This window comes from Aedes albopictus, chromosome 1 (genome assembly GCF_035046485.1).
Source record: "Aedes albopictus strain Foshan chromosome 1, AalbF5, whole genome shotgun sequence".
NCBI classification, from domain to species: Eukaryota; Metazoa; Arthropoda; class Insecta; order Diptera; family Culicidae; genus Aedes; species Aedes albopictus.
Window position 1 is genome coordinate 88,841,335 of NC_085136.1, and position 23,995 is coordinate 88,865,329.

General features: G+C 41.9%; 2 protein-coding genes across 4 annotated transcripts in view; one reads left to right on the plus strand and one right to left on the minus strand.

Moving 5' to 3' along the window:
* LOC115256694 (uncharacterized) overlaps nt 1–6,853 on the minus strand; it is a 64,784-nt gene extending 57,931 nt beyond the window's left edge. For both annotated transcript variants that reach the window (XM_029855611.2, XM_062844950.1), the window contains exon 1: nt 5,992–6,853. The gene's annotated coding sequence lies outside the window, so the exon portion shown is untranslated. The remainder of the gene's footprint in view (nt 1–5,991) is intronic.
* The window catches only part of LOC109427430 (chaoptin), a 290,374-nt gene that overhangs the window by 158,186 nt on the left and 108,193 nt on the right, over nt 1–23,995 (plus strand). The gene's annotated exons all lie outside the window — the stretch shown is intronic.

Genomic DNA, 23,995 nt, shown 5'->3' on the forward strand with positions numbered 1-23,995 from the left:
GACTTTTGCATTGTGGTTTTATCTAAAACTTCGCCGAATAGAGTAGAGGTCGCAGGCGAATCCCAAAGTCGTGAGGGAGCTGTGAAAGCGACTCTCCACGAAGTGAGTGTAATTTACATTCACCTCGTGGAGAGTTGCCTTCGCAGCTCCCTCACGACTTCGGTATGCGTGTGCGTCCCCTACTCTATTCGGCAAAGTTTTAGACAAAACCACAACGCAAAAGTCGTCCATACACTGTTTTTTGATTGCACGCTTCTGAGCCAAGAAAACAGCGAGTGAATATAACTCTTTGCAAGTGAGTGTTCCCATCCTTGGCTAGAATTTCTGAAGTCATTTCTGTTGAGATTCCTTTAGAAGAGGCTCCAGATATTTTCCCCGAGAACTTTTTTTCAGAATTTCCCCAAGAATTTCATTGCGAACCCTGTGTTCTTTTTTAAGAGAATTCAAAAGCAATTCCTCCAATAATTCACCCAGGAATTACTTCAGAGGTTTATTTTTTAGGGATGCCTCTAGGTATTTCTTCGGTGATTGTAATGGGGATTCACTCAAAAATTACTCTTTATCCGGGATTTTCCAGGAATCCCTCTACAGGTTCCTACAGAAATAAATTACGGAATTCCTTCAGGAAATCCTGTAGCGGTTCGCCCTGAACTTCCTCGGGTCATTTCTCCAGGAATTCTTCCAAGGATTCTTTCGGAAATTACACCAAGGATTACTCAAAAAATTCCTCTTGTGGTTTTTAGATCTTTCTCTTGGAATTATTTCACACAGATTTCAGCATAGTTTTCCAGGGGCTAATAAAATCGGATCCTGACTGTGTTTTACGAAGTTCTGCTGTTGGAAAACCAAGGTTTAAGGCCATAGTAAGCAAATATATGTATGTGATCGCGCACGGGAGGACCCATTGGATTAGATACGTTGTGCGATCATCATGCTAACTTATGCCCTAATGATATTAGATCTACATAAAATCAATTTGAAATTATTCCTAATTCCTGCTCTCAACAAGTGAAAATTCATCATTGCACCAAATGTTTGACCTTTCTCAGTCCATTTTGACAGACCACACACATGCACGAAAAAGACGGTTAATATTTTCTACTTTATCGATCTGGTTGCCGTCCTTTTCATGCTCATATTACGTCTGTCGAAATGACCTGAGATTGTCAGTTATTTTGTGGTTAGGTTCGTTGGTGTAATGAAGAATCGAAGCCATCTGCAACCCTATTAAAAAGTCTAAGACGACCACTAAGAGACCCGTAAGCGGCATAGTTCGTGCGACAGACAGGGTTTTGAAGAAACAGCGACTCTCGTAACTGGGTAGACAAAATGGGTCTCTCCATGGAAGGCGTTGGAGAGTGAAACGGATGAACCTTCGTTGTACAGTTACAGTTCTATCCACTCCGTTACAGTAGTAAGGATACCATACCGGCGGACAATACTCTATAGTTGAGCGCATTAGGGATCAATATAGCTGCTTTAGGCAATATGTAGATGTCGATGAATTCTTTCCCGCCCGACACGGAACAGGAAGCCGAGGTTTTTGGACGCTTTTCCAACAGCATACGATACATGTATGTGCTGCTGCACGCCTAGATCCTCAGAGATTCTTAACAGAACACATGATAGAACTAACGGTTTTATTGCATTTCTGGATCGAAGAAACGGCAACGAAAATTTTTGCTGGGTTTCAAGCAATGCCCCACAGCTTTGTTCATTTGTAAACAAAAATCTTCCCCGACGACAACCGAAATGTATCTTAAGGTTGAAGGATTCGTCATTGACATAGTCGTCATAATTGAACATTCAAAAGCAGTTTTCTTGTTCAAAGCTGAACATCCCGCATTTAAACTGTTTTCACTGTATGTATTGCGAATGCATATTGAAGTACAGTGAATACATTTTCAATGCATGCGGTCAAACTTTGAGCGATAAAATTGCTTTAAAAATTGCAATGATGATGATTAAGTATGTCAGTGATGAATTCGGTATTACGTTTTCTTCTACTTTCCAGGATAGAACGATGACACGTCGTATTTTTATTGATATTGTTGTTACTGTTGTTTATCAGTCCATAAGAGACTGGTGTAGTCGTGGGGCGTTATTTTACTATCCTTTCGTCAGTTATACAGAGGAGGGACGATGGATTGATTCATGGTGCAGGGCTGGGAATTGAACCTCTGACCATTTGCCTACAAAGCGAACATGTTATCTATGAAATCACGAAATCTACTGGGGAACTTTTGCTTTGAAGCATGTTGCGGTAGATTGCACTGAGCGAACTCCTTCATGATATTTAAGACACTATATTATGGATGGTCAATCATTCAGCACTACTCAAAGACTAAGAAGGAAAGGCGGTATTAAGACAAGCGGAAGTTAAAAATCATCAGACGTGATGCATGTTTCCTGAAAGTACTAAAAAAAGTATTCACCTGCTTCTAGAGGGATAAAAAGCGATTTAAAGAAGTTAATCAGAATTCAAGATAAACTTTTTTGACGATTCTATGTAAGTTTCGTTTTTTGTTCTGGCACTCTGATTTTGCCATCGAAACAAGCTGCATACCAAGCTGCAACAAGCTGAATTTCTTTTTTGGCGAAGTTTTCAAGAAATTGCTCCAAAGTTTACAAAAGAGCCTGTCCATAAACTAAGAAAACTCTTAAGGAGGCGGGGAATCTGGCCAAAGTCTTTGCTCCATACAAATTTCGAAAATTTTGTATGGACAAAAAGTCTACGAGGGGGAATGGGGGGTCTTCTCTTCTTCTTCTTCTTCTTGGCGTAACGTCCTCACTGGGACAAAGCCTGCTTCTCAGCTTAGTGTTCTATGAGCACTTCCACAGTTATTAACTGAGAGCTTCCTCTGCCAATGACCATTTTGCATGTGTATATCGTGTGGCAGGCACGAAGATACTCTATGCCCAAGGAAATCAAGGAAATTTCCTTTACGAAAAGATCCTGGACCGACCGGGAATCGAACCCGTCACCCTCAGCATGGTCATGCTGAATACCCGTGCGTTTACCGCCTCGGCTATATGGGCCGAGGGGGTCTAGGAATGGGGGGTCTAGGATGACCGAAAATGAGTCTATGGATGAAAATGAGTTTATGAACAGCACCAAACAAAGGTCTGATTTGGGAATTTAACAGTTTTTCAGGCTGAAATCTTAATTCCTGATTTCAACTAGAACTCAACATGATATTGTTTCCATAAATGTTACCAAAGTCTATCTCGAGCCATCAATTCAATTTTCAAAAAAAGTTATCCAGAGCCGTAAATATTATGCAAATGTATTCAGGACTTCTAAGTTCTTCATCGATATACTGGTTCTGTCTAGTTTTCGCTGTTTAATTATCAGTTGTTACAATTCATTGTCTTCTTATAGATTTTTGTAGGAATTTACACATGAATTTTGTCGAAAAAAATGTGATTAAATCCCTAAGATTTATTTTTCTGAAACACCTGCAGCAACTTTGCCGGAACTATTTGAAAATTTCGCCAAAAAATCTAAAGCTGGGATATTTTTCATGAATTCCTGTTATCTTTCGGATGGCAATTCGTTCGTCAATGTTTTACAGATTATAAAAATATGCTAGAAAATCGATCAGACAGATTTTCGCGAAAGGCTCTATTGTCGCGCTTATCTTTTATTAGAGTCCTGCGGCGTTCGTACGCCCGCGAGGCCCACAGCCGCAGTGACAGTCGCAAGGCAAACAAAAGAAAACATGGTCCCGCCCAAAACAAAAACACGTGGGTTTCGCGAAGTGACAGATGTTTTCGGATATATTTGTGATGAACGACCAGAGTGGCTCAGTAAAATGAGTGTGTTTGCTGTCAAACCATATAAACGGAATAAAAATTCTTTTAAAATCTGGTGACGCTTTTATGATCAGTAACTGTCGCGCTTTTATCGGATGCGAGAGGCAGATAATCGCCATATTCTGATTTTTCTTGAGAGGCATAATACAAAATTTCAGAAATTTCATCATTGGGTTCGAAATGCCATACGGACGTAATGTTGTTAATATGTATTGTTGAATGGGATGACGGAGTGAGGAATATATGTCTGAGGACGACACTAGTTTTCCCAAGCCGAAATATCCCAAAAAAAATAGCAGGAAAACAAACGAAAAACCAGTAAAACCCACAAAATTTACCCACGTATTTTACCGGGGTTTTTCGTCTTTGTTTATATTTTGGCTTGGAAATACTACTGCCGGCCCCCTGGTATATGCGAACATACTCCCATTAATCACATTGTAACGCTCCTAAGATGTTAGGGTTTTTGCACCACGATGGCGTAGGGCACGTTCAGCGTTCCTATCTAGGTCATATTGACCCCAACATCCTACTAGGGGTATGCGCATTGTTTCCTTCTTGCCATCCTATTATGTATAGTATACAATCTTGTGTGAACTGAGCGAATTTGTTCATGAAATTTACTTTTGCATCTTTCACGAAGATTACAACTATTGTGACAAAGTGAATGCTACTTCACTGATGATACCTGACATTAACACTTTTTCATCTTCCATCTTCTTTTCTGATAAACTTTAACCATACTTAACTGTAAGCATAATTCATCGTCAAAAGTTTCTATATGACTTTCTATGAACTGTTGTTCTGTTTATCATTCTACATTTACAAAAAATAATAATGTGTCAAGCCTTTAAGGAGCAGTAAATTTGAAAGCCAACATAAAAATAGATCACATGCTTTTGAGACATTGAAGCCATCAATGCGATTATGAATTTCACAAGGATATTGATGGGAATAGTTTAAATTGTAGTTTTACTTATATTTCATAAACGCAAATAATATTTCTAATCACACACATCAGGATATTTGATTTTAGGGTTCATTCATTTGTAACAGTGGCGAAGAGGTCAGAAACTGCCTATGGAAATGTTATTCAACTAGGATGTTAGTGTTTGGATCATCGTAAATGATTCCATTATCATTTACAAACGATGAAATGTAAAAAAAATGATGACGAAAAATATCCCGATTTCAAATTCCAATGGAAAAAACATACCTTATTTTTGTCTGCTTCAAACCGTTTACCCTCAAAGCGTAACAGCGAATTTCAAAAAAAAAAATTGGCCCTGGTCAATATTATTTGATACAATCTGGAAATTCACATACCTGAAAAATATGTTTTCCTTTTTTTAATAGAAGCAGTGAAATAGTAAAATGTATCTCGAATAACATTTTACAAGGTCCCATGCATTTTTCTTTTATTTTCAATTCGCTGTAGCAAAAAAAAGTGTAGCTTTCATTGGAACGTGTTCGTACAGAATCTACTTTTGATATTAAAAGTCTAAATTTTGATTCTTTTTGCTTGTTTTTAAAAATGTATGGATAATCAAAATTCAAGAAAACAATAGAAGCATTCGATCACCCTAGACATCTTAAATTTTCAGGCTGGAAAAATTAAAATCATTTGACATCTAATATAGGTCCACGATGAATATTATTCTCAGCGTATTTTTTTTCTACAATGTCTTCAAATATTCTAAAACATCTTCGCAGACTGAAATGTTCTTACAAACCACATTCGAGTTGTAAATTTTCGAAGAAGAAAATTAGGCTTTGTCATACGCCTTTTTCAAAAGTTAGGTGACATTTTCATCTAAACATTTAGTCGAGCTTTCGTGTTTATATCAAAAAGATATTATAGTACTATAATATCTTTTTTATATCATAATACATATAGGGTGACGTTGGGTATTATCGGCAGGTTTGTTCTCTTCGTCATGATGGGCTTTTGTTGGCCAAATTACCTGAAACTTGGTCATAGAAATCATCGAGATCGGGAAAGATTTGAGGCCTATTATGAGTTCAATAGGTTACAAAAAAAAACATGACGAAGAGAACAAAACGGCCGAAAATACGTAAGCTTCCCTGCATAAATTTAGATTGTCACCCAAAAAGAATTTAGAGATCTTATACTATATCTATAACAGGAATATCATTGCTGACGATAGAACATACCGTTCTGCTGTTGTAATGCTTCACATTCATTTTTATCCGGGTCGCGGCAATGTGGCCATTCAAACATTGGTTGCTTCATTCTGTCCGGCTTTATTTCGCAGCTCCGTGATTCACTGTTGCCTTCTGTACTGCTTGCTGTTCACACTATGATACACTTTTTTGTTCGTTTCACCTATCTTCCCAAAATCGTAACCTTCGATACTTCCCAGAAATCTTGCACATGACGAAATTCTCAAAACTCGTAATCAACTTCCATAAGGGACTCACATTATGCTAATGTACTTCTTCGGACGCGTGGATAAAACGAAAAGCAGGACAACTTGTGGGAAAGCCATCCGTCCAAGTCCCCAAAGGAAACCGCACTGTGATTATTCTTCCAACCGCCATCGAACCATCGAAGTCTAGCGGGCGGCAGGAAGTGCTCTGCTATGCTGTTCTTCCCACACCGACCAATCACTAGAGCCGCGAGACCAGCGAGAGGAAGCCAGAAAACACGACCGGAACGGAACACGGATCGCAACCGACTGCGACCAGCCTTCTGTCGGTCGGTCGGTCCCGACCCGCCGACTCGACGCGGCACGGCGGCAACAACAGTGACACTACACTGACTTGACTCGACTCGAGTCGACAGTACGGTGAAGTGAAGTGAATTGCTGCTGTGCTAGCAGCTTTTCCACATCGTCGTCGTTCTTCCGCCGTCGCCGTCGCCATGCCGCCATACCATCGCATCCCAAAGCTGGCTGTTTGGCGTCGGTGGGCGATCCCACACGTTCGCTCCGCGTCACGTTTTTGACTCCCCCGCCGCTGGCTGCCGCGCGCGTGAATGGGCATGTTGTTCTGCTGGTGTCATGCTCGTCGCACACTATACCTACACTACACCGCGAGTATCGTCGGTACTCACTTCAAGTCTTGAATCGGAGCGGAGTTTCGCGTTGTTGATGGAGGCAGAGCAGCGCAGAGAGTCAACTTGACAAAGAATGGTAATCCCAAAAACCCGTTCTCACCACTTTTTTGCTCTCGTTCTCTTTGTTTAAGTCTCTATCTATCTCCAGAATCAGTAAACGCGTGAACTAATAGCGATTTTTCAATATCGAAGAGGGGAACAGTAGAAAAAAATGGTGCATGAAATAACTAGAAATTAAAATAGTATTCACAAACCTTTCGTAAAACCAGAAAAGTCCCCTGTACCATATGAGTGATTGGTCATCTACTCATAATAATACTTAGCATTTCCGTTAGTTAACCAAAATGGAGACGCATGGTTGACAGTTTTGCATTCACCCTCATTCTTATTAACGGAATTCGAAACATGAGGATGAGCTTGCTAAGGGGTGTGTTCAACATTTGTGGAGCCTCGTAGCCGTGCGGTTAGTGTCACCAAGAATCGCACCATGCTATGGGGTGAGGGTTCGATTCCCGCTCCGGGCGATGAAACTTTTCGTGAGAATAGTTTCTTCTCCGTATCCACTGGTGCATGCTCCGTGTATCCGTTGTCTAGTGTTAAGTTTCATTCAGTCTGTACAGCTTTTCAGGGAATTTCAGGAGGGTTCCGAAGGATCCATGTTGAATGAGATAAAGGGAGCTTTCAAGAAAGTTTCAGATTTTCGAAGGAGTCCCATAGCGGTAATAGACGTTTTAGGTGGTTTTAGAAGATTTTAGGGAATGTCAAAGAGTTTCAATGCATAGTCCCAGAAACGCCTCATAAAACCAATTGTAATCTGTCTGGCTCACTTGAAACGTCCCTGACACCCTCTAAAGCCTCCTGGAATCCCTAAGCATGCCCCTTAAATCCCCTGAAACGCCCTTGAAATTCCATGGAGCCCCTTAATACGCCTCTTAAATGCCCTGGATCTTTCTTGAAACCCTTTGAAACTCCAAATCCCTGAGACCCCTAGGGCATCCCTGAAATACCCCTGAATCCTCCCGGAACATACTGAAACCGCCTGAAACACTTTGTGACGCCACTGATATCTCCTGAAATCCCCTGGAACGTCCCTCCAAGCCCTTGTAACACCTCTGGAACTCTGCTGGAACTCTTCTAAAAGGACTTGAAATCCTTTAGAACGTTCTTAACACTCCTGACACTCCCTGAGACTCCCTGAAACAATCGAGGAATACCCTGAAATCCTCAAAACACCCCTAAACGACCCTGAAACTCTCGAAACTCTTCTTGAAACCCCCTGAAATCCCTTGGCATTCCCCTGCAACCCCCTCCCAAGTAACATTTTTAGTCAAATAGACTACAAGAGGTTCTAAGAACTATTATAAAACCAAAATAAAAGGTGTGAGGTTTTATGACGGTTCTCAAAACCTCTATAAGTCTAATTGGTCATCAAAATGTTACTTGGGCGGCCTGAGATCCCTGCCTAGAGCATCCCGGAACGTCCCTAAACATCCCAGAACCTTATGAAACACTCTTTGACACTTCTGAAATATCCTGAAATCCTTGCATCCTTGCAACCCTTTGGAACCTCTGGAACGCCCCTGGAACTCTTATGAAACCCTTTAGAACGTCCTTGATACTTCTGAAACTCCCTGAGATCCCTGAAACCCCAGAACGACCTTGAAACCACTGAAACTCATTAGAAACCCTGAACCACCCTTAAGGACAACCGTCTGGGAATCTCAGATCAACATTGCTCCAGAAACTCGAATGTACAAATCTCGAGATGTAAACAACAAACATTAGTGTAATTTTTATGTTGTTCATGCTCACTTGTCATAAACTTAAAACAAGAAGATCCGATGCACTGGTTTGGGTTATAATGAGATTGTACGCCTAAAATCGTTTGGCACAAGTTGGCTTGGAGCGCACGTGGAGAGCACGATGGGCGGATCAGGTGGAACGTGACTTGGGGAGCATCGGGCGTGACCGAGGATGAAGAACGGTAGCCACGAACCGTGTAAATGAATGAAACGAACGCTTAAAATCGTGAGTAGGTGCAAAAGTCGGCCGTTATAGCGACCATCTAGGGATTCTAATGAGCTTGTCCTTTAAACCTCCTATAACACTTCTGGATCGCCTCTGAAACCCCCTGGAATGCATATGAAATCCACAGGTATGCCACTGAAATCCACTGGAATGACTTTGAAACACCAATGAAATCCTTTAAAAACCCCCTGGAACGCCTCTGAACCACCACTGAAGCCGCCGCTAAAATACCCTGGAACGCCCCTCATAGTCCACGGAACACCTTTTAAACACTTTATCGTTCCTGGAAACTCTCGTCCTTTGAAAACTCCTTGGAAGCCCCTGAAGTGCCCATGAAACCCTCTAGATCTAGAACGCTTCTGAAGCCACCTGGAACATACATGAAACCTAAAGAACGCTTCTGAAATCGCATGGAACGTCTCTAAAACTCATTGAAACCCCTCTGAAACATCTGGTACACCCCTGGAAACCCATGAAAACGCCTGGAAACCCATAAAATTCCCTGGAACGCCTCTGAAGCCACTGGAATGCCCCTGAAACCCCTTGGAACTTCCCTGAAGCCTCTTAAAAACACCAGGAACGCCTCTGAAATTCTCTGTTAAGTACAGACTTGTTAGAATCCCAAAATGACCGCCACAATGGCCGACTTTGGCACCTACTCACGATTTCGAGGGCACAAATCTCTTCGTAAACAAAATCAATGCACCTGAGCTTTATATTTTAAGCTAATTACAAGTGAGCAAGAACAGAATAATGAAATACATTGTTGTTTGAAGCTTGCTTCTTGAGATTTGTGCGTCTGAAGTTTCGATGCAATGTAGAAACGGGATTTCAAGGCGTTTGTCCTTAAGCCCCAGTACTTAGGCTCAATCCGGTAATGATCGACTGGCATTGCGATGTTGCACGCGCGGCTTAGGGTTTCAACTAGATCGTCGCTAGACGGGTCGTCGGTGTTACCCTCCATGAGCAATCTCTCCACAAATGTCGGAACTAATTTTTATGTTGAGATATTGCAAATTTTGATAACTCAGGTTGTTGTCGTTTTGGTCGTTTTAACGGTTAAAACATCAAAAATGAGAGCAGAAAAATGTTCCCGTGACAGCAAGTTGAAAACAATTCCTGCTATTGATGATAGCAAATTGATAACTATTTTTGATATCAGCGCAAGAAAAATGAAAAATCGTTAAATGTAGAGTTTTTCGGTTGATATCAAATCATCAATGTGATTGTATAATTGCACTAATGGTATATCCCTAGAATTAGTTTACATAGTTTACTAAAAGATTTAAAACTATTCTAGCACTAAATATTTACATTATTTTAAAATGACAGCAAACTGAAAACAAAATTTGAAATCAAATTAAATGAAGATAAACTGATATCAAAATGTGATATCAATGTGTTGCTGAATACAAATCATGTTTTCGATTTGCTGTAATTCTGTTGTTGGACTTTGCTCGGGCAGATAGTCACAGTGTGTATACTCATCGTCGACCCTCCAGTCTAAGGTAGACATATGACCTGGACACTTAAAGGGCATATCGATGATGGACGCTGCACCATTCGTGCGTTCAGCGTGGCCATAGATTCAAACAGAAGAAAGCCTCTTGCGTAGGTCAAACGGCTATTCCATTCAACCGGCCAGGCTTTGAAGTTTGCTTCCATGACCACGAGACTCAATCCCTGGAATGCGCAGGACAGCGAATCTAACATAGACGAGAACTGGTCTGGAAGCCACCAAAACCACTACAGTCAAGACTGCAGTAGTGCAATACTATCAGCGGCGTCACGGTCGCAATTTTTTCCGCAGTAAAGTTCGCAGATTGTGAACAATCCTCGGTACCCACTATAGGTAATTTATGTTTAGTCCTTTACTGTCAGAGGTGTCACATCAGTGAAACACGCTAAATATAATTTACACAAAAGGCAATTTACACGAAAATAAATATACGGTTATGGATATTATTGGATACCGGACGGGGCACACAAAATTTGATCGATTTCTTTGGTACATCGAGGTCTTGGAATTAGTCTATGGTACTATTGTGGTCCTTGTTCGCCGTGCAAATCAGGCATTTTGGTACCCAGTAGCACTGCCTGGCGAGATGTACCACTTCCCTACAATTTCTGCAGAGTTTGCTCCTGTTGGGGCTTTTAAGTGCCCCCGAAGGTCGGATGCAAGCTTCTTGGCGTCGATAATATCGTCCTGCTTTTTACACTGCAGAGTAGCCTCCGCTGTCAGCACTTTCATCTTCACCTTTTTTCCCAGGAACTCTTGGTCTAGTGCCTTGTAAGATGAGCGTTTTCCACAGCCTCCTTCTTCAGCACCAGCATCATCTCTTTCGTCCTGACGTGTCGGATGCTGTTCGGGCTCGTTTGGAAGTTAACCATCAATGTTAACTTCTTTTCCCGATCAGCCTAGAGAGCTGTGTAGTGTCGGTAGCGGTTGTTTCAATTGGCTAAGAATACCACTACGGACCGCCTGATCCAGTGGTAAAAGTGGGGGTCTAATAAAAACCTAACCACAAACGGAGCCTGTGGAGAATTAGGGCGTCCTCCATAGTATTACGCCCTTACTGCGCTAACCGGAGCAATAGTGCAGTGGACCTTGCGTTTCTCCGAGATAATCAGTTGCCCTTATTAAAACCCTTTGGAGCCGGAGGGGTCATATATGACCCCAACATAAAAATAGCTGTATAAATTCACCCATTCGATAAAACAGAATACTGTCTTCGGCAAAGTTGCTGCAAATTGAGTCCTCTTTTAGGCAAAAATTGGCATATTTGTATTTGGGGCTTCATTGACAACCTAGAACATCTTGAACACCATTAAATTTGGAAAAACGAAATAATTGACATTCCAGTTGTTCTAAAAGCTGAGCTTGGATGTGGGTTACGTTTATATGTATCCATTTATCCTTTGTCAAAAATATCGAAAGATGTTTTATACTCTGGGATGTTCTAGATGTTCTTAACTGTCCTGTAGTGAAGTCCTTCAAATCTACAAGAATAATTTTATGTATTGTCGCCACAAATAATAGCATTGCATAACCTACTGGGATCCATGAAGTTCTTGACATCTACAATGTTATTTAAAGACTATATAGGGATATTTCAGGTCAGCCAAACTAGCTTGGAGTTCAGAACTTCAGGTCTACACTCGTAACAAGAGCCATATCTGCTATACTGAGTAACGTTGCATAATCAACCGCAGTTACTGGAGTAATCTGAAGTCTACTAGCTTATTACAAACCTTTGGGACATTCAGGATCGCCCAAACTGTTCTATAATGAAGTCCTTCAAATCTACAAATATAACTTTATGTGTTTTCGCCATAAATAATAGTATTGCAAAATCTCCTGGGATCCACGAAGCTCTTGAAATCTCAAATGTCATTTAGAGACACTACAGGGATATTCCAGATCAGCCAAACTATCTTGGAGTTCAGAACTTCAGGTCTACACTCGTAACATCAGCTATATCTGACATACTGAGTAACGTTCCATAATCAATCGTGGTGACTGGGCCAACCTGAAGTCTACTATATATAATTATGAATCTTTGGGACATTGAGAGTCGTTCAAACTATCCTGAAGTTCAGCTCTTTATAGTAACAGTAGTTAATCTCACAATAAACTTCGAACTGTAATCTGTAATCCCCCTAGTATATCATGAGTAATTTCAAGATAGTTTTGAGATATTCCAGATCAACAACACTACTCCGAAGACCATACCAAAGTAGTTTGAGGAACAATAAGCGTTGTAATATATTTTTGGGATACATATTATGGGCTTTCTTACTGTTATGAAGCTTATTTGATAAAAACAACCATTGTGACATGAGGCGATTTCGTTTTAGATAGTAATGTTACACAATATTGTATTCTGTGAGCTCCAGTAAGTATAACAGATTATTCGGCATAACTCTATATAGCCAAAACAGAAACTTCAATTGCTGTAGATGCTAGATGTTAAACATCATAATAGTTTGGATAGCGCCGGCTGATCTTATGATATGATATGATAGCTTACAAATCGTAGCTTTGTATGATGAAAGAAGTTACCGTTACACTCGTTGACTTTGGGATCAATACTCAAGAACAGTTTGGATGGCCTAAGATATTCCGGCTGATCTGATACTGTCTACTGAATTTTCAAAAAACATACTGGTCATGAAAGATTACAAATCGTAGCTTTGTATAATGAAAGAAGTTACCGTTACACCCGTAGACTTTAGGATCTAAACTCAAGAACAGTTTTGATGACCTAGGATATTCCGACTGATCTGATACTGTATTTTGAACTTCCAGAACACTTACTGGACATGATAGATTACAAATCGTAGCTTTGTATACTGAAAGAAGTTACCGTTACACCCGTAGACCTTAAGATCGAAACTCAAAAACAGTTTGGATAACCTAGGATATCCTGACTGATCTGACACTGTCTATTGAACTTTCAGAAGATTTACTGGACATGATAGATAACCAATCGTAGCTTTGTATAAGTAAAGAAGTTACCGTTACACCCGTTGTTACGCGATGAAGAAAAGAAAGTGTGTCCAATTCAGAATAGTAAATTATTAAATTCCTACCAAAGAAACATCAAATTCAGTTACAAATTCTTGTACATAATATAATTGATCCAATTCTTACTTCCAGTGACGTTTCTTCGAATATACGCGCAACAATTTCGTCGTTAACTGTCCAAATATTCCCTAGGTTCCAAAGTTTGTTCCACTAAACTTCATGAACTACTAAACAATAGAAAAAAAAAGATCTCTATGCCTTTCGTTGGTAGAAGCATTCTTTGTTCGCTGTTTTGCTTCACACGATCATATCGCAAGTCATCGGTTTATTTTTCAGAGGCGTAGTCGGGGTCAAAATAGGATAGTGCTGCAAGATTTTTTTTTTTGGTTTGTATTTCTGTGTATTTTAACTAAAGCTAATTCTACACTTGAGTGCTGCAAGAGTTGTCGTGGCGCACGCAACACCCGTAGACTTTAGGATCTAAACTCAAGAACAGTTCGGATGAGCTAGGACATCCAGACTGATCTGATACGGTCTATTAACCTATCAGAAGACTTACTGGACATGATAGATTACGAATCGTAGCTTTGTATAGTGACGGAAGTTACCGTTACACCCATAGACTTTATAATCTTAACTGAAGAACAGTTTGGATGACCTAGGATATTCCGATTGATCTGATACTGTATTTTGAACTTTCAGAAGGCTTACTGGACATGACAGATTACAAATCGTAGCTTTGTATACTGAAAGAAGTTACCGTTACACCCGTAGACCTTGAGACTGAAACTCAAAAACAGTTTGGATGACCGACTGATCTAATACTATTGAACTTTCAGAAGACTTACTGTACATGATAGATTACAATGGGATACAATACTTTTGTGGGTTTTAGCGACTTCTTTGGTCTTTTTTCGGCTTTTTTTTAGGTTTTTTGACTTGGCAAAACTAGTGTCGCTCCCCTTGGTGTTTTTGATGAAAATTAATGTATTTTCAGAAGCGGAAATGACCTTGATGCATAAAAACTCGGCCAATCAAACTCATATATATTTCCGATGTAATTGAAAATGTTAAATGTGACCACATGAATGATTATCACGCCCGTTTCACCATATTCCCCCAGATTATCGCAATTCTGGTAAGATATGCTAATTATCTAGGGATAAAACAGTAAATGAGTTTTTACTTGGTAAATAAATTTGAGCAATTTTATAATTCAGGCCATAGAAAATACAGGCCCAAAAATATCATTTTTTGAATTGAAGATTTCTGTAACTATTGAAAACCACGAATGCGGTTTATGAAGTCATACCGTCATACTTTTCTTATGTGAAAATGTGTGGAAAATCGAATGAAAACAGCAAGATCGTTAACATACTCATTTTACCCTAATTCCTCCATTTTTTGGTGATTTTGATAGAAATTTCTGTATTTTCCGAATTGGAAGTGACCTTGAAGTATAAAAACTCGACCAATATAGCTCATATAAACTGCCGATACAAATGAAAATGTCAAACTTGACCACATGAATGATCGCCATGCCCGATTTACCATATTCTCTCTGATTATATTTCTGATAAAGTATGCTACATATTTAACTTCCCAGTCAATCAGTGATCGTATTATAAGATGTTGCATAAGATGATGAAGTGGAGGCGATATGCGTACATTTTACATACACCTAAATGGAGGCATGCACGCATATGGCCTCCACGTTATCATCTTATGCAACATCTTATACGATTACTGGTTGTCTGGGTTGTATTTTGGTCATTGTGCCTAAATGCCCCGAAAAATATCACTGTTTGAATTGCATTTCCACTCCTGAAAAAACATGAATTTCTGTCAAAAACGCTAAAATAAATTGGGGGAGTTGGGGTAAAATGTGTATTTAAAACGATGCGTGCGGCCATGAAAAGGTTTCGCCCGGTTCCCCGCACATTGTACCTAGCTCAATTAGATTTACATTTGTTTCAGGTCACGGTTTGGAGAATTTTTTAAGAACTTTATTGAATTTACTTTACTGTTTTGAAAATTAAAAAATTGTGCGTTATCACATGAGACATAACGAAAAAAAGACGAAGGAAACGCATGGTACCTTGCTATTACATTAAGGGGCTGTTCATAAACCACGTAGACCAAATTTTGGCCATCTCAGACCCCCCCCCTCCCCCCTCGTAGACTTTTGTCCATACAAAAATTTTGAAATTTGTATGGAGCGTAGACTTTTGCCAGACCCCCCCCCTCCCCCCAAAAAGTCTACGTGGTTTATGAACAGCCCCTAATATGTATGCATCCAACAACAACTTGAATGTCATTGCACTAAGGGCCAGTATCGCGATCAAGCGGGACAAAATTAGTTTCTCTACAACCAAGTATGTATGTATTTCTGTCGCATAGTGTCCTCGGCAAAGTTGTTGATCAGGGTCATCAATGGTAAATAATGTAGCAGTTTGTAATTTATCCGCATAGGTGGCGCCACCATCTAACTTTTTAGTTTTACGTCCCAAAAACTTCGCGTTCTCGGCAAAGTTGTACATTTTGACAAAATAAACAACTTTTTTTTTGAACGACAAATTTGCATAGCTTACTGTTTTTGAATTATTAAAAAAAATTGAAGTGTCAAAATTTAGTTTTCGAGTTTTATTTTGGCATTTTCACTAGAAGTCCTGTGAGTTCAAAATATTTCCTGACGCAGATATGTCAAACAATAAGTTTTTTACAGAATTTGGTGGAATATTAACATTGAAAATCGAAGAGATCCTGGCCTAAAGTACATTGGAATGAATAAATTATTTGGGTTTTGAATTAGTTCTATTCCTGGACCATTTGCATTATTCTCGGCAACAAAGATACGCCACACTCATTTCCTTGTATACAAAGGCGAGAAAATTTAGAGTAACGGCTTAAAAAGCTTCTCCATCATTAGCCGGATGTGTGTTTATTTTACTAGGTAGTAATCGAATTTAGGAAAAGAACGAGCATGAGTGCGTGAATGCTATACACGATTTCTACCACTCTGTGGAAGTTTAGCTTAGCGTGTGTTCAATTTGAGAGCAAATGTTAAATAAGAGTTCATCTCTCCTCAGAGAGGAAACTCGTCAGAGAAGACCCTCGCCTTCGCTCCCCTACTGCACTGCACTTCGACATCGCGTCCATCCAATAATGCCGCTAGCCAGAGTCAATGCAATGCAGACCGTATCCACCCGCATAATATGACGCGTCTCACTACAACTCGCACTGCTGCTGCCGTTCACAACTATCTGGCCTGCAGATGTAGACATACCTACATTACACGCTGTAGCTCCCCATCATCGGTCAGTTTCGAAAAGTGTTGTGAGTAAGCAGCACACTGAACGAAACTGGATCCGACCGACCACGAGGACGCCAACGACGACGACGGTGAGGAACTTGGCGCGCGCTCTTGTTTCTGCCCCTTTGCAGGGTTACCACGCGGCACCGCCGGTTACCAGCATCACGCGCGGTCCTCTACCCAGACTTGGTCCTGGTTCGGTCACATTGGCGGCGCTCGGCTCGCTCGCTGACTGCACGAAACGAGAGACAAGCTCTAAATTGAAATAAGTATGTTTTTGCTGGCTCAGCCGCAGCAATTTCTTCGCTTCACACTCCGCTGTGTGAGTCATCATCGATAGGGGAGCGTTAAGTGGGAAGGATTCGATAATATGTTCATATAACGTTAAACGCCAACTTGGATCTTCAATAGAAAAATTATTCAATTCATCAATCAAAGATCTTAGATCAGCAATATTTCACAGTACTACCTATATAAATCTAAAATCCGTTGAACAAATGGCAAAAAAATGGAAATAAAGATCAATTAACTACATTTCCTATATACGATAGGTATAAAAATAAGAATCAACAAATTGGCTAAACTGAAGTTGGCACCCATTGGAATGATATTTAGCAATTTGTTTCGAAAAGGTACAATGAAAGTGTGAACATCTCATTGATGAAGATGAACTCGTTCTCTATCTGGCCATGACTCGTAATCCTTAATCATACGAGAATAATTCATTTCAATCTCATAGATAACTACTAAACGCACCCTTCGATCAGATCGCGCGCGTTGCTTCCACTATGGAGAAGGTTGTTGAATGTTAGTTCAGCTGTACATCGCTGCGACTCCCCAAAGGGTATCCCGCTTCTACAGATACTGGGTTACCCAGCCAGCATCGACTTTGCGTCATGTAAAGTGGTGGCGGGCATTGGAGTATGTCAGCAGAACACCATAAGCGTGGTTAAGGCTCAAGCATCCGTCATCATTTTTCGGAAATAGAAAAACAGTTTTTTCACTATAAATCAAAACAATGACCACGAAAATGTATTCACTGTATTCTATTCCTCATGTGGAACACAATGAATCCATTTTCGTTGCAAAAATGGTTGATTTGAACGAAAAAACTGCTTTCAAATGTTTGATGCTGACGATGATTTCAATGACGAATGGTTCAACGTTAAGTCCGTAAATAAGTACAGAAATGTAAGACGAAAATTCAAAACTATTCAAACAATCACCAACATATGATCGCCACCATACAGTTTTAGATGCAAAGAGAAGCGAGTTTTCCTAAATAATGAAGCACATCAAAGATCGAGAGAGAATTCTGCTTACTCTCTAGGCTGTCCTATGGTGAGCTAATTCAAATTCTACTGAAAAGGAAATCATTGGAGCTAATTAAGCATGTTGATTTGTAAAAATATACAAAAGAGGCTTTATTAGAGCTCTTTGATGTTTTCAGTCTGTAACAGTATTATAGACACAAATCATTCGAAATTTGTAAATTGACATCTAGTAGCAACAACCCGGGAGCTTCTTGACAGCTGCCGAACAACGTCAGCGTACCTAAAAATTTTGGTCCGGGTGGTACTGTCAAATTCAAAGCGGCAAGCGCTACTTTTAAAAAGGACGAAAAACGACAATAACAAACCGCACAAAAAATATTAAAACATTAAACTGAAACCTAGGGGCAAGACAGATACAGCGAGAGTAACTCTGTTATTGAAGTGTTGCTCAGAATTCCTCTGGATAGCTCTGGATCACTCTGGTTTTCCCGAAGTGTTGCCTGATACCAGTGAAAAATTGAGCAATCTTGCCCGATTTCCCGCTTCGTAGAGACGTTTCTGAATGGATTCGAGCAAAAAGAGTTACTCAGGATTGCTCAGAGTTGCTCCGAATTTCACAGTGTCTTGCCCCTAGGCTGAAACCTTAATTTGTTGTTTCCGCTTTTTTGTGGTAGATAATGCAAATTAAGTGCGGCATGATGAATTTGTTTACTAGAAGCGAACATTATATCTATACAGTCGACTCTCCACATGTCGATGTTCTACATCTCGATATCTCTCCCTATCTCGATGGTTCAGTCGGTCCCTTCAATCTGCATACATTTTACCTTTCTACATGTCGATATCTCCTTATCTCGATATCTCTCTATCTCGATGCGATCTCTTTCGTTTTTGTTCTAGATTTTCTCTCCTTATGTCGATATGCCCGTTTTTACAGGTTGCTAGATCTCGTTTCTTAGGTGCAAAACATTCTGGGAAGGCGAAGTGACATCTGTTTGTTGGCGGTTTGTCCTAGTTACGGACGATTTTTGAATCTAGTGTGCATTACAAATTGGTTCTTGAGTTCGATCTCTCCCTATCTCGATGGTCCCTTCAATATTATGCCTCTCAAGAAAAATCAGAATATGGCGATTATCTGCCTCTGGCTTCTGATATTAGCGCGACAGTCACTAATCATAACAGCGTCACCAGATTTAAAAGTATATAATTCCATTATATGGGGTTTGACAGCAAGAACACTCATTCCACTGAGCCACTCTTTCCGTTCGTCACAAATACATTCAAAAACATCTGTCACTTCACGAAACCCACGTGCTTTTGTTTTTGACGGGAACACTTTTTCTTTTGTTTTGCCATGCGACTGTCATGCGGCGGTATGCCTTGCGAGCGTACGACCGCCGCAGGACTCTAATAAAAGATAAGCGCGACAATATCGAGATGTAGAGAGTCAACTGTAAAACGGATAAAGGCAAAATAGTCGGCTTCTGTTGAATACGTCCTTTTGATATGAAACGCTAGCCTCTTGTTGGCTTCCACTCACCACGAAATAAAAAGATGTTTTCGCATGGGCAAAAAATATTGCGTCAGGTAAGGATGGACCCGTTGTTTACGAACAGTAGCGACATCTGCGATTTGCAAGTAGGTACGCGAAACTGAGCTTATCTGTCAAGTTACGGGGGGGTTGAGTAGCAATATCACTAAACATAACACGGAAATCACGTTAAAATGAAGATAAATTCCGGCTCACCGATGGGATTAAGACAAACTCTCACAACAATTTCGATTTATCCGAAGGTCAATTTACAAGCACTTTCCGAGGCAAAATTTGCGGAAGGCATAGCACCACCAGTCGTTTCTCAATTCGACCGACCATAATCAAAATAACGTGGAGCAAAGAAAACCCGTGACAGTTTTGAAAACGCAGGACGACGCTTAGTCTACAGCACGGCATAAAGATCACAAAGTAGGCTAGTAACTATGTAAACATCTATTTCAAGACCAACAATTGAAAAGGTCACATCAACATTGCGTAAACAAACACGTTTCTGTCGACTTAGGGACTTAGTGCCAATACGAACCCGTGGGGTGATGCCTACAGGATCGTTATGGCCAAGACGAGAGGTGTGATGGCTCCTACAGAGCAATCTCCAGAGATGTTGGAGGGGATCATTGGAGGACTTTTTCCGCGTCATGATCCTAGTCCTTGGCCTCCTTTCGTAGGACAGCCGGGGACTGGGGCTGGCGATGAGGAAATGGTCACCGATGTGGAACTTGCGGGGATAGCTAAGTCCCTTAGCGTAGGTAAGGCCCCAGGTCCGGACGGAGTTCCGAACCTGGCCTTAAAAGTAGCTATTGCAGAAGCTCCCGAGATGTTCAGGTCTGCTATGCAGAAATGCCTGGACGAGGGAGTTTTCCCAGAAGCTTGGAAGAGGCAGAGCCTGGTACTATTGCCAAAGGCGGGGAAACCACCCGGAGACCCGTCGGCATATAGACCAATATGCTTGATTGACACGGCGGGGAAGGTGCTCGAAAAGATCATCCTCAATAGAATGTTGAAGTTCACTGAGGGCGTAAATGGTCTCTCGAGCAACCAGTATGGCTTCCGGAAGGGGAGGTCCACCGTAGACGCTATCTTGTCGGTTACAAAAACCGCCGAGAAAGCACTCGAGCCTAAGAGGAGGGGAATTCCCTTTTTCGGGGTAGTGACTCTGGATGTAAGGAATGCATTTAATAGCGCCAGTTGGGCTGCTATTGCTGATGCGCTCTTGCGTCTGGGGATACCGGAGTACTTGTACAAGATTCTCGGAAGCTACTTCCAGAATCGCGTACTAGTATACGACACGGAGGTGGGTCGGAAGTGCTTTCACATAACCTCAGGAGTCCCGCAAGGTTCCATCCTGGGTCCGGTGTTATGGAATGTCATGTACGACGAGGTGTTGAGGTTAGAGTACCCAGTGGGAGTGGTGATTGTCGGATTTGCCGACGATATTACGCTCGAAGTCTACGGTGAAACGATCGAGGAGGTGAAGTTGACTACCGACCACTCGATCAAGGTTGTGGAGGCGTGGATGCGGTCCAGAAAACTGGAGCTGGCTCACCACAAGACAGAGGTGACGGTTGTTAACAACATGCAGTCGGCGCAGCAGACGGAGATCAGTGTAGGAGAGTGCACTATCCTGTCGAAGCGCTCTGTCAAGCACTTGAGCTTACCTTCGGTAGCCACGTCGATTATGCCTGTAAAAGAGCCTCCACAGCTATTGCGGCACTGTCCCGGATGATGTCCAATAGCTCAGCGGTGTACGCCAGTAAGCGCAAGCTTCTGGCTAGTGTTGCTACGTCCATACTTAGGTATGGCGGCCCGGCGTGGGGTACCGCGCTAAGTACTGAATGCTACCGACGGAAGCTGGAAAGTACTTACAGGCTTATGTGCCTGAGGGTTGCAAGCGCGTACCGTACCGTGTCACACGACGCTCTCTGTGTCATTACTGGTATGGTGCCCATCAGCATTCTTATCAGTGAGGATATGGAGTGCTTCGAAATGCGCGGCACAAGAGGCATACGCAAGACTGTCAGGATGGCCTCTATGGTCAAATGGCAGCGCGCGTGGGACAGTTCCACCAAAGGAAGGTGGACCCATAGGTTGATACCGAGGGTAGATAGTTGGATTAATAGGCGCCATGGGGAAGTTTCATTCCACCTGACACAGGTCCTTACAGGTCATGGCTGCTTCCGACAGTATCTACACCGTTTCGGGCATGCGGATTCTCCCGAATGCCCAGTGTGCAATGGTTTAGAGGAAACGGCGGAACACGTTTTGTTCGTGTGCCCGCGTTTTCGCACAATGCGTGACCGCATGCTTGCCACATGCGGGGAGGACACAACTCCGGACAACTTGGTCCAGAGAATGTGTAGGGATGAGATTAGCTGGAATGCCGTTTCAACGGCTATCACCCATATCGTCTGGGAGCTACAAAGGAGGTGGCGCGTGGACTCGGAGAATGGCTAGTCCAGATGCAGTACAAGAGGTGGTCCAGGGGTTCGAAGTCGGCTTCGTAGGTCATACCGGTGCCCTGCGGTCGAGATCGACCCTTACAGCGATTAAGTGGCCGCGGAGAGGAAGTCCCGGTAGCGGTGCTGTCGTGGCGTCAGTCTACTGGGTTGGATCTGAGCCCGCGGTTGGAAAGGGGTCCCCGGCAAGGGTCGGGGTAGGTGAGACCCTGCTGTCAGCAACCTATGGATGCAGCTGATAAGGCCTGAAGGGTAGTGATACCCTTGCCTTCAGCAGGTCAGATCGGGTTGCATGTGGGCATCAGTTCTTGATGTCCGCTCAGCAGTAGGGCGCGGGCGGGGTTGACCCTGCCCGCCTTCCGAGGACAAAGGGAGTGGCGAGGACCACTCGGGAAACTGGCTAAGCGCCAGCATGCTATCGTGATGGACTCTCCAGTGCGAGTCATCGATGTTCGTTGCTGCTAGGCTACGGCAGCTAACCTTGAGGGTGCGATATGCACTAGCCCCTCTCTGAAGCAATACCTTATTGGTGGTTCCGGAGAGGCGTAGGGTTTGGCGACCATAGGAATGTGTTTTAGTGGGTCGAGGAGAGAGTAGTCCTGGCTTCTACCGGCATTGTAGAAGACGGCCTCATCCCCACACTACCCTAACCTTCCTGTTAGGGTGTCTGATGAGCAGATTTATCCCCCTATGGTTTAGAAGGAAAAAAAAAAAAAGGGCCTTCTGTGATCCACCCACGCACCTCACCACCATTAACAGAAAACTTGATGTTTGCGCTTTCTGTTAGTGGTGGTGAGGTGTGTGGGTGGAGTTCAAAAGGCCTCAAGTCGGCAGAAACATGTTTGATTACAAAATGCGGCCTTTTCAATTGTTGGTCTGGATTTTGGATGTAAACATGTGACGTCGTTCTTATCGTCTATCACGTGTCTACAGGAAACATTTAAATAAATAATAGTCCTGATCAATAAAGTGGGTTGAACATGGTCGAGGTCGCAGCATCCTACTCTTCGTCAACAAATAGGTAAGAGCAGGAAGCAGTAACTTCGACCATGCTCAACCTACTTCATTGAACAGGACTGATGTGCATTGCTTTTTTATGCATTTTAAACTATTGAACATGTGTACGACAGTCTAAAAATCAAAGCAAGATACAATACATTGCACAAGTCAAGCCCATTTGTTATTTCAGTCATTCTGACAGCTAAACTCAATCACTCACTTATGTATCCTTATCACTCCTGGGGGTACATAGGGCCGTCGTAAAAGATCTTCATCCTGGGTGGTTACTAGGGTGGCCCACACTTATATGAAAAACAAAAATTTCGAAAAATGTCAAGTCTTACCTCCTAAATCAGTAGTTTTGGACTCCCAGAAGCTACGTTCAAAATTTGAGCCAAATCGGTTGAGCCTAAGGGGGCGCTCAAAACGCTTGAAGTTTGTATGGGAAAACTTGGCCAAATATATGCAGAAATTTAAGTTTTCGAATTTTGACGCTAGGTGGCGCTGTGAGCTTTCAACAAACAAACCCTTTGGTATTATTGTTGGTAACTATATGCCAAAGAACTTTGTCAAAGATCGCGAAGTGATCCGACGGCTATGAAAAAAGTTATACCCTAGGCACCTTCGTCCTCATGTTCAACTTTTTACAATGCTCGCCCAGCTATTGTACAGTTGGAGGGGTTGTCCATGTTGACATCCATGTCGTCGAGGAGCGTTCGGCCAAGTCGTTGAGCTTACTCTGCATGTCAGAGCGCCGTTGGGCTAGCAGGACAACATAGCCAGCCATATCGAAGTCATTCAGCAGAGGCTCCATAGTTATGGGCTGTCACAGTAGCGTCGTTTCACGGTCAATCGCCCCCCCCCCCCCCCCCCCTTTTACCCTCTAATACCCAATTTTTTTATTTTGATCTAAATATCATTTTTCGTCATCTAAAATCGATTTAAACATG